The 12651-nt window shown below is 44.0% G+C and overlaps 1 long non-coding RNA gene and 1 other non-coding gene across 2 annotated transcripts in view; both read left to right on the forward strand.

The window, feature by feature from the left end:
- The window catches only part of LOC123606574, a 31997-nt gene extending 27493 nt beyond the window's left edge, over positions 1 to 4504 (forward strand). Inside the window, exon 5 of the long non-coding RNA XR_006716346.1 lies at positions 216 to 4504. This is a non-coding gene — a long non-coding RNA (uncharacterized LOC123606574). The remainder of the gene's footprint in view (positions 1 to 215) is intronic.
- Positions 4505 to 12049: 7545 nt separating this feature from the next.
- On the forward strand, positions 12050 to 12158 carry LOC123607739. Its single transcript, XR_006716888.1, has one exon. It is a non-coding gene; the product is annotated as a U6 spliceosomal RNA (small nuclear RNA).
- The last annotated feature ends 493 nt before the right edge of the window (positions 12159 to 12651 follow it).

The following is a 12651-nucleotide window of genomic DNA, read 5'->3' on the forward strand; positions in this document are numbered from 1 at the left end:
ACATGGGTTTGCCTCCTTTTCATTTTGCCAAGTCAGGGTATAAAATATAACTGCTTTCATCTCCTTTCTCTATTGTTTCACACACACACAAAGCACATCTTGATACACAAAACACCAGCAAACCACAATCTCCACATAGAGGACAGTCCTTTTGATTGAAAGCTTTACTGAAGAAAGCTTTCTTCATTGTCCTTACTTTTCTCATTTTGTAACAGAATGCTCAAAGATGCGTCTTTGAAGGGCATGGAGCCCCGGAGAAGTTCTGACCTGTGTGAACCCTCTCTCCCGCTGCTAGAAGATAACTCAGAGAGGTGGTTCTGAGGTCACTTCACTGGACACATGTTGGAAGAAAGGAAAGGGACAGCCTCACTTTCCAGCATTGTCCAGATTCATCAGGAAGCAAATCGGGACTGCTTTGTCAACTCATGAGGTGATGTTTGAAAATAGCACGAGACAGAGTCTAAGACGTCTGTCTTCTCAATTAATGTATCATTCCTATTATGAAGAGATGCCCATTCTGTTGGGCTTCTTGTGGACAAGGGCTGGTTGTGCATAGAAGGCCAGCCAAGCACACAAGAGTGCGTCAAAAGGGTGGAACAGAACCTGACCAAAAGCATCTCCTTCTTAAATTACTCTTGGCTGAGGGTTTTCATTAATCCCCAGCCTGGGGGCAGAGAGAAAGAAAGGATTGATGGTTGATAATAGTTATTACTGAACACCTACTATGTGCCCGCTGTGTACTATGTATGTATGTATGCTGAATACCTACTATGCTCCAGGTGAAAACCTTCACAACTACACCACGTTATGCAAGCCTCAAGACAAGTTTATAAAATAGCTGTTCGATGTAGCTCATTTTTAGCTGGAGAAGACAAGACTAAGAGAGGTTAAGTTCTTGGCCTCTGATTACACTGAGGTGGGAGCAGAACTCACTTGCCTGACCTGGGAGCCCACTCTGGCCGCTGCAGCAAGAGCTTCCCTAGAGTATTTGTGCTTGCTTTGTGTGATTGTCTACCACATGTGTGCATGGCCCGAAGTTATAGATTTAATACGCTGATTATAGCGCATTCCCTCATAGGGCCTTTCTAAGTTTCAGTGAATCCTTTGTCATTTTTATACATGTCTCCAGACATCGTTAAGGGGTAAGCCTGAGTCAGTCAGGTACAGACAGGGACTGGCCATCAAGAAAGCAATGGTCTTCACAGAACGGGCCACACTGGGTCTCTCCTAGACCTATCTGACTAAATCACCCTTGCTCTCAGGACTGGATGGCTGCTGATTTCGAAGGTTTTGAGAAAGCTTCCCCAGCTGTGCAGGCTCTGTCTGCCCCATCTACTGAGTTGGATGCAAATTCCCAGGAACATGAATCACCTGCTTTTCTCTAGGGTTTTGCTCCATCCCTGGCCCCAAATACTTCATAGCAGCAATGCCAAAAAGAAGCCCTGAGAGAGAAGAAAGCTTGCATATTAATTCCAGTGGCGACGTAATGAGAATTTCATTCACTTACTTTGAATTCCCTGGTGTTCCCCCATCCTCCCCTTGGTTCATTAACTCTCCGTACCTTGCCCGGCTGCTGAATCTCAAGAGAATGGATGCACTCTCGTTTCCTCCAGCAGTTTGCCTGGTCCTCTCCTCCCTGCATTTCCCCCAGGCCCTCACACATACATCTGCTCCCGCCCCTAACAGAGGTCTTTATCCAGGCAAGGAGTGTGTTATTCTCGCTCTCCAGGAGAAGACAGCCTCCTTAGAGTGAGGGCTTCTCCTAAGCTCTGCTGTTCTCCTATCAGGCTCTGCTGGGCTTCCCGTCTCTGATATTGGTGTGTGTGTGTGTGTGTGTGTGAGCGCGCGCGTGTGCATGCGCACAGTCCATGGTTCTCCCCCTCAACCCAACACAACAGACGCCCTCATTTATTTCAGAGAGGGACCTAACTCAGTTGTGTCCAAAATACGACAAAACGCCTTTCCGTAATCTGAGCCTATAATTCCAGATGAAGATTTAGGAGTATGAAAACTTGTGCAGGGCTGGCGGGGGGGGGGGGGGTTGTGGTTTGGGGCGAAAGTCTAAACTGGAATTTATAAGCCACCCAGCACAGGTTAGAGCCAAGAGCTGACAGTTTCATTCTCAGTTTAGATGAAGAAGCAAACATGCTTTTACAGCAGAACAATCTCATTTAATCTTTGCTAACCACTTCTGCCAGAAGGTGTCTCTGAAATACCTGAGCAGGGGTGCGTGTGGGTATGCTTGCATGCGTGTGTCATCTCACCGCATAAACTAGGGAATATAGACGAGGGCACTGTTCCTCCCCGTCCTGTAGATGTGCTTTCACTGCTCTAAGTTGGCTGCAGGGCTGAATACACTCTTCAGGCTTTGGAGGCGCAGGGCTGACTCCATGGGTGTGTACACGGGCCAGCACATGCGGTAGGACTCTGCACTTGCCAATGCTGTGCTGTTGCTGTCTTAAAATTCTTAACGATTTATATACAACAAGGGATCTGCACTCTCCGTTTAGCACTAGGACCCATAATTAGGCAGCTGATCCTATTGAGAAGCAGATCATAGATAGAACAATGGCTAAAAAACACCAAATAGAAATGAGTTGTGTGATCTTGGGTCAGTCACTTCACCCTGCTGAGCCTCAGCTGGGCTCAAATTTGGAGGCTCTCAACTCTGGCCGTACCTCTGAATCACCAGAGGAGCTCTGGAGGAATATCAATGTACTAGAATCCATTTGGAAAGGGCACTGGCAGCAGAATTGTTCTAAAGTTTTTTTGAAATTCTGCAGGGGATTCTGATGCAAAATTGTTTTTGAAAACATAATCCTGGGTAATCTAAGCTCTGTTTTCTGTGCTCGTGTATTCATTTTCCTTGGTATCTGTTTGAATTCCTGTGACTGCTATATTCCATTCTGTAATACGGGCATGCTTGTTTTAATTTAAAGCTAACATTTTAAATTTATTACTATCTAGTAAAAGGACACTGCAGGAAGATGCACCATATTTAATTTGTGTATAAGTCATGGCTTTGCACCCTCAGATGTGTGTGCAGCCCACTTTGACAGGCCTAGGACTAGACTGGTTATGGTCTTTAAGGACCTTTATTGCTTCAATATTCTTTGGGCCTGTGGCCTGTCTTGCGTAGATCTTTCCACAGGTGGCCATATTCATGTGAGAAATGAATTCCTTAGATGTATGTGTCCTGCCCTGCTAACATCACCAACCCTGGGCCTTCAAGGAAGTTCAATGACTAAAGATCAAGGTCAAAACAGGGAGTGATTGGTGTAGGCCCAGGGAAGGAATCTGAATTCTCAGCTGCTCCAGCAAGTTAACAGAAGAGTCTCACCCTTAGTCACATCGGGAAACATCAATACTGTTGAATAGTTTATACCAAGTTAGATCTCTTAGAGCTGCCCTGGGATTGCTCTGGGCAAAAACATGACAAAGGTCAATTTGCCTTTGTTCTCTTCAGAACCCTCAAAGACGGTTTGTTCTCTTTGTTCTCTTCAGTCCCTTGTTCTCTTCAGAATCCCTCAAAATGACCAATATGTTCAAGGGTATTTCTGCCAGCCTAATCAGGCCTGCCCACTAGGGGATTTAGTATATTCCATGACCCAAACCACCTTTCTTCTGTCACATAGCTGCCCTTGGAACAGGATTTGATAAACTAATTCTCACTAAAGTGTCAATGACTGGTGCAGTCTCCTTAGTTCTTTCCAAGTGTAGTATATCGCAACAAGGCTGCATTTGCTTAGTCCAAAAGAATGTGGCTTTAAGATAGAATTTGAGGCACGAATGGCAATCAAGGAGGGGTCTAGTCAGACCTAGAGCAGGCTTCCTGGACCTCCTCAAATAACACAGCTCCTCTGGCAGTTGGCCATATGTTTGTCATTTAAGCAACAAATAATGCTATCAGCAAGCAAGTCTTTGAACATATGAAAGCATGTATTAAAAAATCAACCGACCAAATAAATGTAAAACCCAAGGATATAACTTGAATTCCTCAAATTGCTCAAAGATAGAAAGATGAATTAAAGGTGCTTCTGTAAAACCTGGCAGATAAACAAGGAGTTTAACATTAACGCCCTGAAAATGAGTAAAGAAGAAAAAGGTGAATTGCAGTTAAGAAGGATCTAAGCATAAAAGGCAAATCTCTGGCATCCCCCAAAAAACACTTGGGATCCAAGAAACTGGCGAAGGGGGATAAGTGAAAGATTGAATAGAGAAACCAGCCAAGGTGCCCTGAGGAGAGGAAGTAGGTGTTGAAATGCAGCCCACACTGCCCTCAGCAGACCCTGGATCCCAGTACACAGTTATGTTCGCCCAAAGGGAGCTCCTTTTTCTAAAATGTCCTAATTTTTGCAAAGATTTCTCACAGGCCAGGGGCAACCCTGGAACCAAACCCACTTATTCTGTGGTCTGTATGCAGAAAATTTAAAAGCAAGAATAGCCAAGGCACCTGGGTGGCTCAGTCAGTTAAGCGTCCGACTTCGGCTCATGTCATGATCTCCCGGATTGTGAGTTTGAGCCCCGCGTTGGGCTCTGTGCTGACAGCTAGCTTGGAGCCTGTCTTCAGATTCTGTGTCTCCCCTTCTCTCTCTGTCCCTCTCGTGCTCTCTCTCTCTTTCTCTCAAAAATAAATAAAACATAAAAAAAAATTTTTTTTTAAGCAAGAATAGCCAGAAGAAGCAGAATGTCACAAAAATTCAGATCTAGACCCAACAAGGAAGTCATTAAAAAAAAAAGAAAAGAAAAAAGAACAAGCAAGCAAAGGAATTGAGATTGGTAAAAGAGACACATTTACTGCGTCTCTGAAATGTGTCCATGGTAGCAGGTCAACCCTTGCTTGGAATAGACGAAAAAGAAGTGACACAACCCAGCTCTCCTTCCTGCCAGGACTGACCTATATAATTTGGGAACGATGTAAAAGCAATTCGAGTGCAGGGATAAAGAGGGGGTACCTCTTGAAATCCACAAGCCAAAGAAGTTGCCCTTTTTTATTTTGCTAATTTAACGTGAAAGTGAAATAGGGTCCTTTGCAACCTTGACAGCTAGCTTTCTGGGAAGGTGTCTAATATTGGACATAAAATGGAGACATGAATCGATGAGACTCATTAATATTCATAGACAGCAGATTAAGGTTGGTGGAAAAAATTATTTATGAAACCGGGGTATTGTCTTCCTCTCACCAAAAGGATTTTGTTTGGAGAGGATTGAATTGGGTGACAGGGCTATGACAGATTAGGTATGAATTTGCAGATTTCTTGGTTTATCTCCGAAGGAAAAGAATCTAAAGCATTTGCAAGCAAAGAATGTGCTGGGCTGAGAACAGTAAATGCTTCAGCATCACGCGCCAGTAGGTGTAATGAGGTTCAGACACCACGGGCGTGATGGAAAGCACTTGGAAGGAAATGAAAGAATGGATTGAGAGGGTGGTTATGTAACAAAGGAACAGGCTGAAAGCAAAACAGGGTTTGGCTGATGTCAAGAAAGGTAGGGGGATAAAACATAGCCGGCTCCTTTTCTATTATGCATGTGGGGGATGGGAGGTAGCACAAAATTGAATAATATGTAATTTATAATCTTTTCTCACGTTAAATATGTATTTGTTGTGCTGCATGAGAAGCCTTTGTGTTAGTTCTGACTGTAGTTAGTATACGCTGTTTTATAATCTAGTAAAGAGTGAAAGTCAATGAGTTAGGAAGGTGTCTCAGATCCTCAAATAAACTCTGTTAACAGTACTCTATACTTACACAATTTGAGGATTTATTGCTAGTCCCTTATCTCCGTGAGCCCTTCCCTCCTTTATCTTTCTGATCCTTTACAGGCTTGTGGAAATAAGCTGCAGACATCTGCTGAAATTTTCAAGTGACAGGTGAAATTTCTTTTTTCCAGAATTAAGCATTGAGAGTGGCAGAGTGAGACCCTTAGGATAAGACCTTGAATTGTTCCCTAGGGTGTACAACATGCCATGGATTTTTTCGAAGGAGTTTTCTGTTGATTGTGCTTCAGAGCATTTAGTCTCCCACTCATGGGCCCAGCCCATTACAGTTTGTCAATTGCCACGGTGTTGCACACCTAGTTGGAGGAGAGAGAGTAGTCGTCCATTTGGGATTGTCTACCAACAAGCCTTAATTTCAGGAAGATTTCCAAACCAATTGAAATAATTTTTTTTTTTTTTTTTGGTGGATGTGAACAGATGGAATTTAAAAATGTGCTCTCAGGAATTTGATAGGCCAATGTCTGAGGACAGGAGACCCGGAGCCAATCTAACAGAGCTTCATGCAAAACAACACAGCAGAGACTACGTGGAGGTAAACAGGGTCAAGGTTTGGAAGCTGGAAGAATCTTTAGCAGTGATCTGCCCTCAGCTCTTCATTTTGAAAGTGTAGATGTGAAGACTGATAAAGAACGCAGCCCAATGGATAAACAGTGTGTGGTACATCCATACAATGGAATATTATTCAGTCACAGAAAGGAATGAGGCCCTGACATGTGCCACAGCACAATGAACTCCCCCAACATCCTGCTAGGCGAAATAAAGCAGACATAAAAGGCCTCATATTTTATGGCTCAATCTCTAAGCAATGACCAGATTAGAAAAATCCATAGAGGGGCGCCTGGGTGGCGCAGTCGGTTAAGCGTCCGACTTCAGCCAGGTCACGATCTCACGGTCCGTGAGTTCGAGCCCCGCGTCAGGCTCTGGGCTGATGGCTCAGAGCCTGGAGCCTGTTTCCGATTCTGTGTCTCCCTCTCTCTCTGCCCCTCCCCCGTTCATGCTCTGTCTCTCTCTGTCCCAAAAATAAATAAACGTTGAAAAAAAAAAAATCCATAGAGACAGAAAGCAGATTGGTGATTGCCAGCGGCTGGAGGGAGAGAACACAGAGGTTGACCACTAACAGAGATGGGGCTGCTGTTTGGGGTGATGTAAATGTTCTGGAATTATATAGTGGTAGTGGTCACATAACCTTGTTAATATGTTAAAAATCCACTGAATTGTGGGGCACCTGGGTGGCTCACTCAGTTAAGCATCTGAATCTTGGTTTTGGCTCAGGTTTATTCAAGCCCCACATCGGGCTCCCCACTGACAGTGCAGAGCCTGCTTGGGATTCTAAATAAATAAATAAATAAATAAATAAATAAATAAATATATTTTTTAAAAATCCACTGAGGTGTACACTTTAATAGAGTGACTTTTATGTTATGTGACTTTCATCTCAATTTTTTAAATTGAGAAAAAAAGGCAAAAAGAAAAGAGGAGGAGGGGACTTGACAAGGATGTTTAGCGAGGACAGGAACCCTGGCCTCCTCATCTGAAGGGAGGGTCCTTTCTGTTCATAGACCCTCTTCTGGAATCGTGCTTTCAGGGTATAAAATATCATATATGAAACAACAAAGAAAACCATAAATTATATCAAAATGAAGTTATCAAAATATTCTTCAAAACACAGATTTGTGAACTAGTAATGCATGTGCTTCTAGAACGGCACACTAAAGAATAGTTACTGGCAGCAGGTCTGACAACTATTGTCATTTCAAAGTTGTGGTGAACGCACGTGATATCACACGATCCCTGCAACAACCTCAGTGGGCGGGGAAATCTGTGATTTCTGTCGATGAGAAGATCACAGATACTAATGCCGGTTTGTTGCTCACACTCATAATTGAATGAAGTGCTGAACTTCAGTTAGACAGTAGTGAAAAAAGAAATACCTGTATTTTTTTCACATCCGAGATCATCGACCCTCAAATTATATTATGGGCCACTTGGGGGTTCATAGACCCCAAGTTTAGAATCCCAACATTGCACCACTTTGGATGGTATCTAGGAAGAAGTGCAAAGGACTCAAAATATTTAATAAGCCACTGTCATTTAATTACTTAGGGAGGATGGTTTCCCATCTCAATAGCTAGCAAATAGCAAAAGCAGCATCTGAGGACACTTCCTGCCATTCTTTGAAGAGTGCATAATAAACTACCTGATGTAGTAGGCAGATAAGCCCCCTAAATGCAAATAGGCTTCATTGTGTTTGTGTCAACTACCAGGTTGTAGGGAATGCGTCTGGAGAAGGATTCTGAAGTTCTGTTTCCTGCTGGGGCTATTGGTAACTTCTGCTATAGATCAGTGCAATTGCTTGATGTCTACTCCCAAGTCCAGAAGGAGAGGGGACCCCCTGATCCTATTAACTCCCAGCCCTCAATGCTGAGCACCTTCTTCCTAAACCTGCAGCCTCTCTCTTCATGCCTTTTGTGCCACCAGGAGCCTTGGCTTTAGCAATTCAGTCCTTAGCAATTCTACACCAAATGTGTGATGTTAACACATCAGGGAAATTAGCCATGCAGACATTCGGGGTGGCTTTTCTTTTTAAAAACAAATCCCATTGTTTATTAGCATGACAATATGCTACCAGTGAAATGAAGCTTATTAAGAAGCTATCATTTGGAGAACAATATTAACATGTCGAGTTACTTCAGAAACATGATACTTCCTGTTTAAAATACTGTTAAGCTCTGCTTTTTAATTTACTCAAGCCCTGCAGGTAGGTCCTCGCAGAATGAAGTGAAACTCACAGGGAAGCTTCCAGGCACCACCAACAGCCAAGGTTTGGATCTGCAGAGCCCCAAAATCAAGTGTCTCCCCAGCCCTGTGACTTCCCCTCCCAGCTGAGTCACGACTTATCATGAAGTGGGTTTCTGGGTATCTGACCGACAGGCGGCCACCCTCTCATCTCGGGTGTTGGTCCACTGCCTTTGGTTCTATTCCTTTAGTTAGTGAAGATACCAACTACTCAACTGAGGCCTGCAAGGAAACATGGCTTCTGGAACTTGATTCTCTAAGTTCTCCTCGGTATACCACACAGATGAGGTATACATGATGCATGTGTATGTATGCAAATGTGATGTGTTTGATTTGTGTGTGTGTGTATATATATGTGTGTGTGTGTGTGTGTGTGTGTGTGTGTGTGTGTACATACAGATCTCCATTGTCCTTCTCTCTTTGGAACTGCTTTCCCCTCATTGTTCAGGATGAGAAACAAAAGAACATCCAGCCAGCTGGTGAGTAGTCATCTCAATTCCCTGCCCCTTAACTTTAATCAGGTTGACTGGACGACTTAGTTTGGCCCTCCAGCGTCTACTCAACAATTCTTCAGAGATTCTATCCTTCCAAATAAACTTATTAGTGGTGAATTTGACTCCTGATGCTTCCAAAGCCTGAACTGTTAGTGTGTTTTGAGATTGGCAGGAAAGCTCTCCTCTATCCATTCATCTCCCTCACTTGTGAGTCTGAGGTTCCTTTGATTTTTGACCCTCAACCAGCTTCACGTAAAGTGAGAACACCTTCTGGGATGCAGTAGGAGGGTGGAGATACAGGAGCTTCCCTCCTTTCTCTCTCATCCAGGGCAGACATCACTAATGGAACACAATACTATTTCCTGTGAACTTGAGTCTGGCCTCAGAGTATATCTGAGCACAGTGAGCCAACGACAGAAGTCGACACACAAGGGGAAATCTCGCCAACCTTACATTGACCCGCATCAATTACAGTGAAGGCATGAGGTTTGCATAACTGATAACTAGGTCTCTGTGCACTGAAAGACCGTGACCCCCAGCTAAGGCTTTAAAGACAATGTGTGTGTTTCTTAAGCAAGTTAGGTGCTCGTGTTTGAGAGCTTCTTTTAAACCACAACAAAATAGCCACCTTGTCCACTAATCTATGTGGGAGAGCCTAATGGGAGAGGCTTGCTGGGAGATGAGATGTGTCAATCCCCTTTGCATGGGATGTACACTGTTCCCCTGGCATGTCAAGCAGGTCCTGGCACAGAACAGCCCCTCTGTCCCTGTCATTCAGTGCACTGCCTCCTGGCCCGTGGTGTTGGCCCAGCCCAGCCCCATCGGTCTAGGGGTGCCAGCTCTTCCATTTTCCCTAGACCTCCCCTGCCTTCTCCTCTGAACATCATTTTCCCACCTTCACATGAACCGTGATCCCTCCCATCTCCCCACTATTTTTGAGAGCAAGTGTTTTCTAGCACGCCAGGCATTGTTTGAATCATCAGTGGTGTATGATGTTTCATCATTACAAAATCTCCCTTCCCTCCACTGTTTGCTTCTCTCCTTACAGCTTTCCTGACCATCATGTCGGCCATTGGACAGTGTTCCCTGGCTTCATAGAGATAATCCCCTCGCTTAACAGAGGTACTCATTTTATACTTTTATACCGAATAACCCTCTGTGTCATAGATGTCTCTCCTGGAGCCAAGCTCTTCTCTGCAGCCTAAAACCATGCCACAGCACAGCCCCCACCCCTGCACCATAGCTTCTTGATTGTCCAATATCTCAGGGAGCAAAGGATAGCCCCAACTGCTGCAAGCAAGCTAGGCAGTGGGGTCAGTCCCATAAACTAATGGCTTAACTTAGCTGCAGCCTCATCGTCGACACAAAAATCTTCTCTCTCAATGTTGTAGGCTTCCCAGGGCAGGGAAGAGAGTCAGGAATCCATCCTCCTGTCACCTCTCACCCAGGCAAAGAGGGGATCTGAACAGTGGATTTCTACTCTTAGCTTTAATCTTCTGGAACACAGTTTAGCCTGGGGCCTCCTGAGCCTTGTAGCTAGTAAACCTTACCTGGGAATCTGAGATCTGCTGGTAGGGTGGAGGAAATACAATTGTGTGCAAAGCGTGGGGTGCCACCCGCACCACCCACCCCCACCTCCCCACTTCCCTGCCCCTGCCAGCAGGAGAAGGAAAGTGAGCTCAAAACAATCAGCCAAAGCGATCAACTGTTTCCCAGACATGGCTTCTGGCAAAAGCTGCAGTAAAATACTAAGGTGCCAGGCAGCTAAGAAAAACATGGATAATCCCAAATGTTCACATTTCCCGAATTTCAAAGTTTTCATGGTGTCTTTCCCACGGCTGCTATTCCAACAAGCAGAGGACTTGGAAAGGGTCCTGGCTTTGGAATGAGAAGACCAGGGTTGAGTGCTGGCTCCTGCATTTGCTGGTGGCATGACCTTGACCACGTCCTGGGCAGAGTAATCTCATGGAAGCCAAGGGCCCCATTGGTAAACAGGGAACCATTAGAATATCTTGTTCCTGTGGCGGTTATAAGGTTCCAATAGCACAATGTAGGCTTGAAAGTCAATTATGTACTACAATTGGCATTACAGAAGCAAGGACTTTTCCTTTTTCTCCATATTTCAACAGCCCATGATCCTTCCAGGAGCCCCTCTCCCCCCAGCTCTCCTGCCTTACTATTTCCAGGCATTCACTGGGGCCACCCAAGCCCGATTAGTGGGGTGCTCAGTGGGGTGGGTGGGGGCTGAATTCACGATGCCTCCATTGCGCCCATGCAGATGGATAAGGCAGCTGAAATTAATGACATTCTGAGCCACTGCAGTGCTCATCTGCTTAACAATCCAATTTCTAGGACATTTTAGAAGTTGTTAGCTGACTGCCAAAAATGAGGATCATTAAAAATAGATTCACAGCTGTTCAGGAAGCCAGAGATATAATTTCACCTTCATTATGCCTTATTGCAGATGTTATTGATTTAATCTCATTGCATTTTACTGTGTAATATCAATTCACACTGTCTTTGACTTGGAAATTAGGAACTGTATTTATTCTTCTTATTCTCATAGCATAGCCATGCTTAGACTGACAGCCACATTGACATCAGGTTCCAAGGTGGTGGCACCATTTAGGCAAGGCCTAATTGTTGGGGTGCAAAGCTAATTTAGTGTAGTTGCCTGAGAGAAAAATAATCTAAACATGGGGTCACTGTGCCTTTCAAATGTGGATCTACCCACACAAACAATTTAAATAAGTGAATCAAAAGAACACTTGGGTTTCCTTGCATGTCACCAAAACGTTGGTTTGATGAATCTTTCACTTCTCTGGCAATTTTCTTTTATCTGGAAATTTCACACTGAAATTGCTAGAGGAGAATTTAATCTGAAATAAATTAGGATATTGTTTCCCAAGAGGTATTTCTCAGAACATGTGTCTTGAGATAATCTATAATTAAAAAAAAAAAAAAAAACAACAGAAAAGGTCCAGTGCTCCTCCTTTGGCCACACATATAATACAATTGAAACGATGCAGAGAAGATTAGCATGGACCTTGTGCTAGGACAACATGCAAATTCGTGAAGTGTTCCACATTTTTATATAAATAAAATAGATTCTAAACTCAAAAGGTCTGGGAAACCCTACATGGTAAGTCCTACTTTGAAGGTGTTACAATATATGGTAGTATATTAAAGGATCCAAGCATGAAATAAATTTGCTTGACTTTGTTTAATCCAGCATTTTCTAAACCAAAGTGGTGCAGAAGTGTTTGTTTTCCCCAGCCATTAATATCTCTGGGTGCTAATGTGCTAAGGAACACCGTTTGGGAATTTCTGCTTTAAGACAGTGCTGGAAGAGGGAAGGCCAGCTCATTCCTAGGAAGTCCTACACCTTTGTTGACTGCCAGTGTGGCCGCCATGTTGAACCTAAAGGAGCCATTCCTGATTTACAGAGGTTGGTTCATGAACTTTTTTCACCTAAATGTTTGTGGCTTCATTCCTCTTCCTTTCCCTATTTTACTGCCTCAGCCTCCAGACTCAGGTTCTATCCCATTCACTCCCAATTTCCAGTCTCCCTACCATCCCCTCAAC

This window comes from Leopardus geoffroyi, chromosome A2 (assembly GCF_018350155.1).
Source record: "Leopardus geoffroyi isolate Oge1 chromosome A2, O.geoffroyi_Oge1_pat1.0, whole genome shotgun sequence".
In the NCBI taxonomy this organism is placed as follows: Eukaryota; Metazoa; Chordata; class Mammalia; order Carnivora; family Felidae; genus Leopardus; species Leopardus geoffroyi.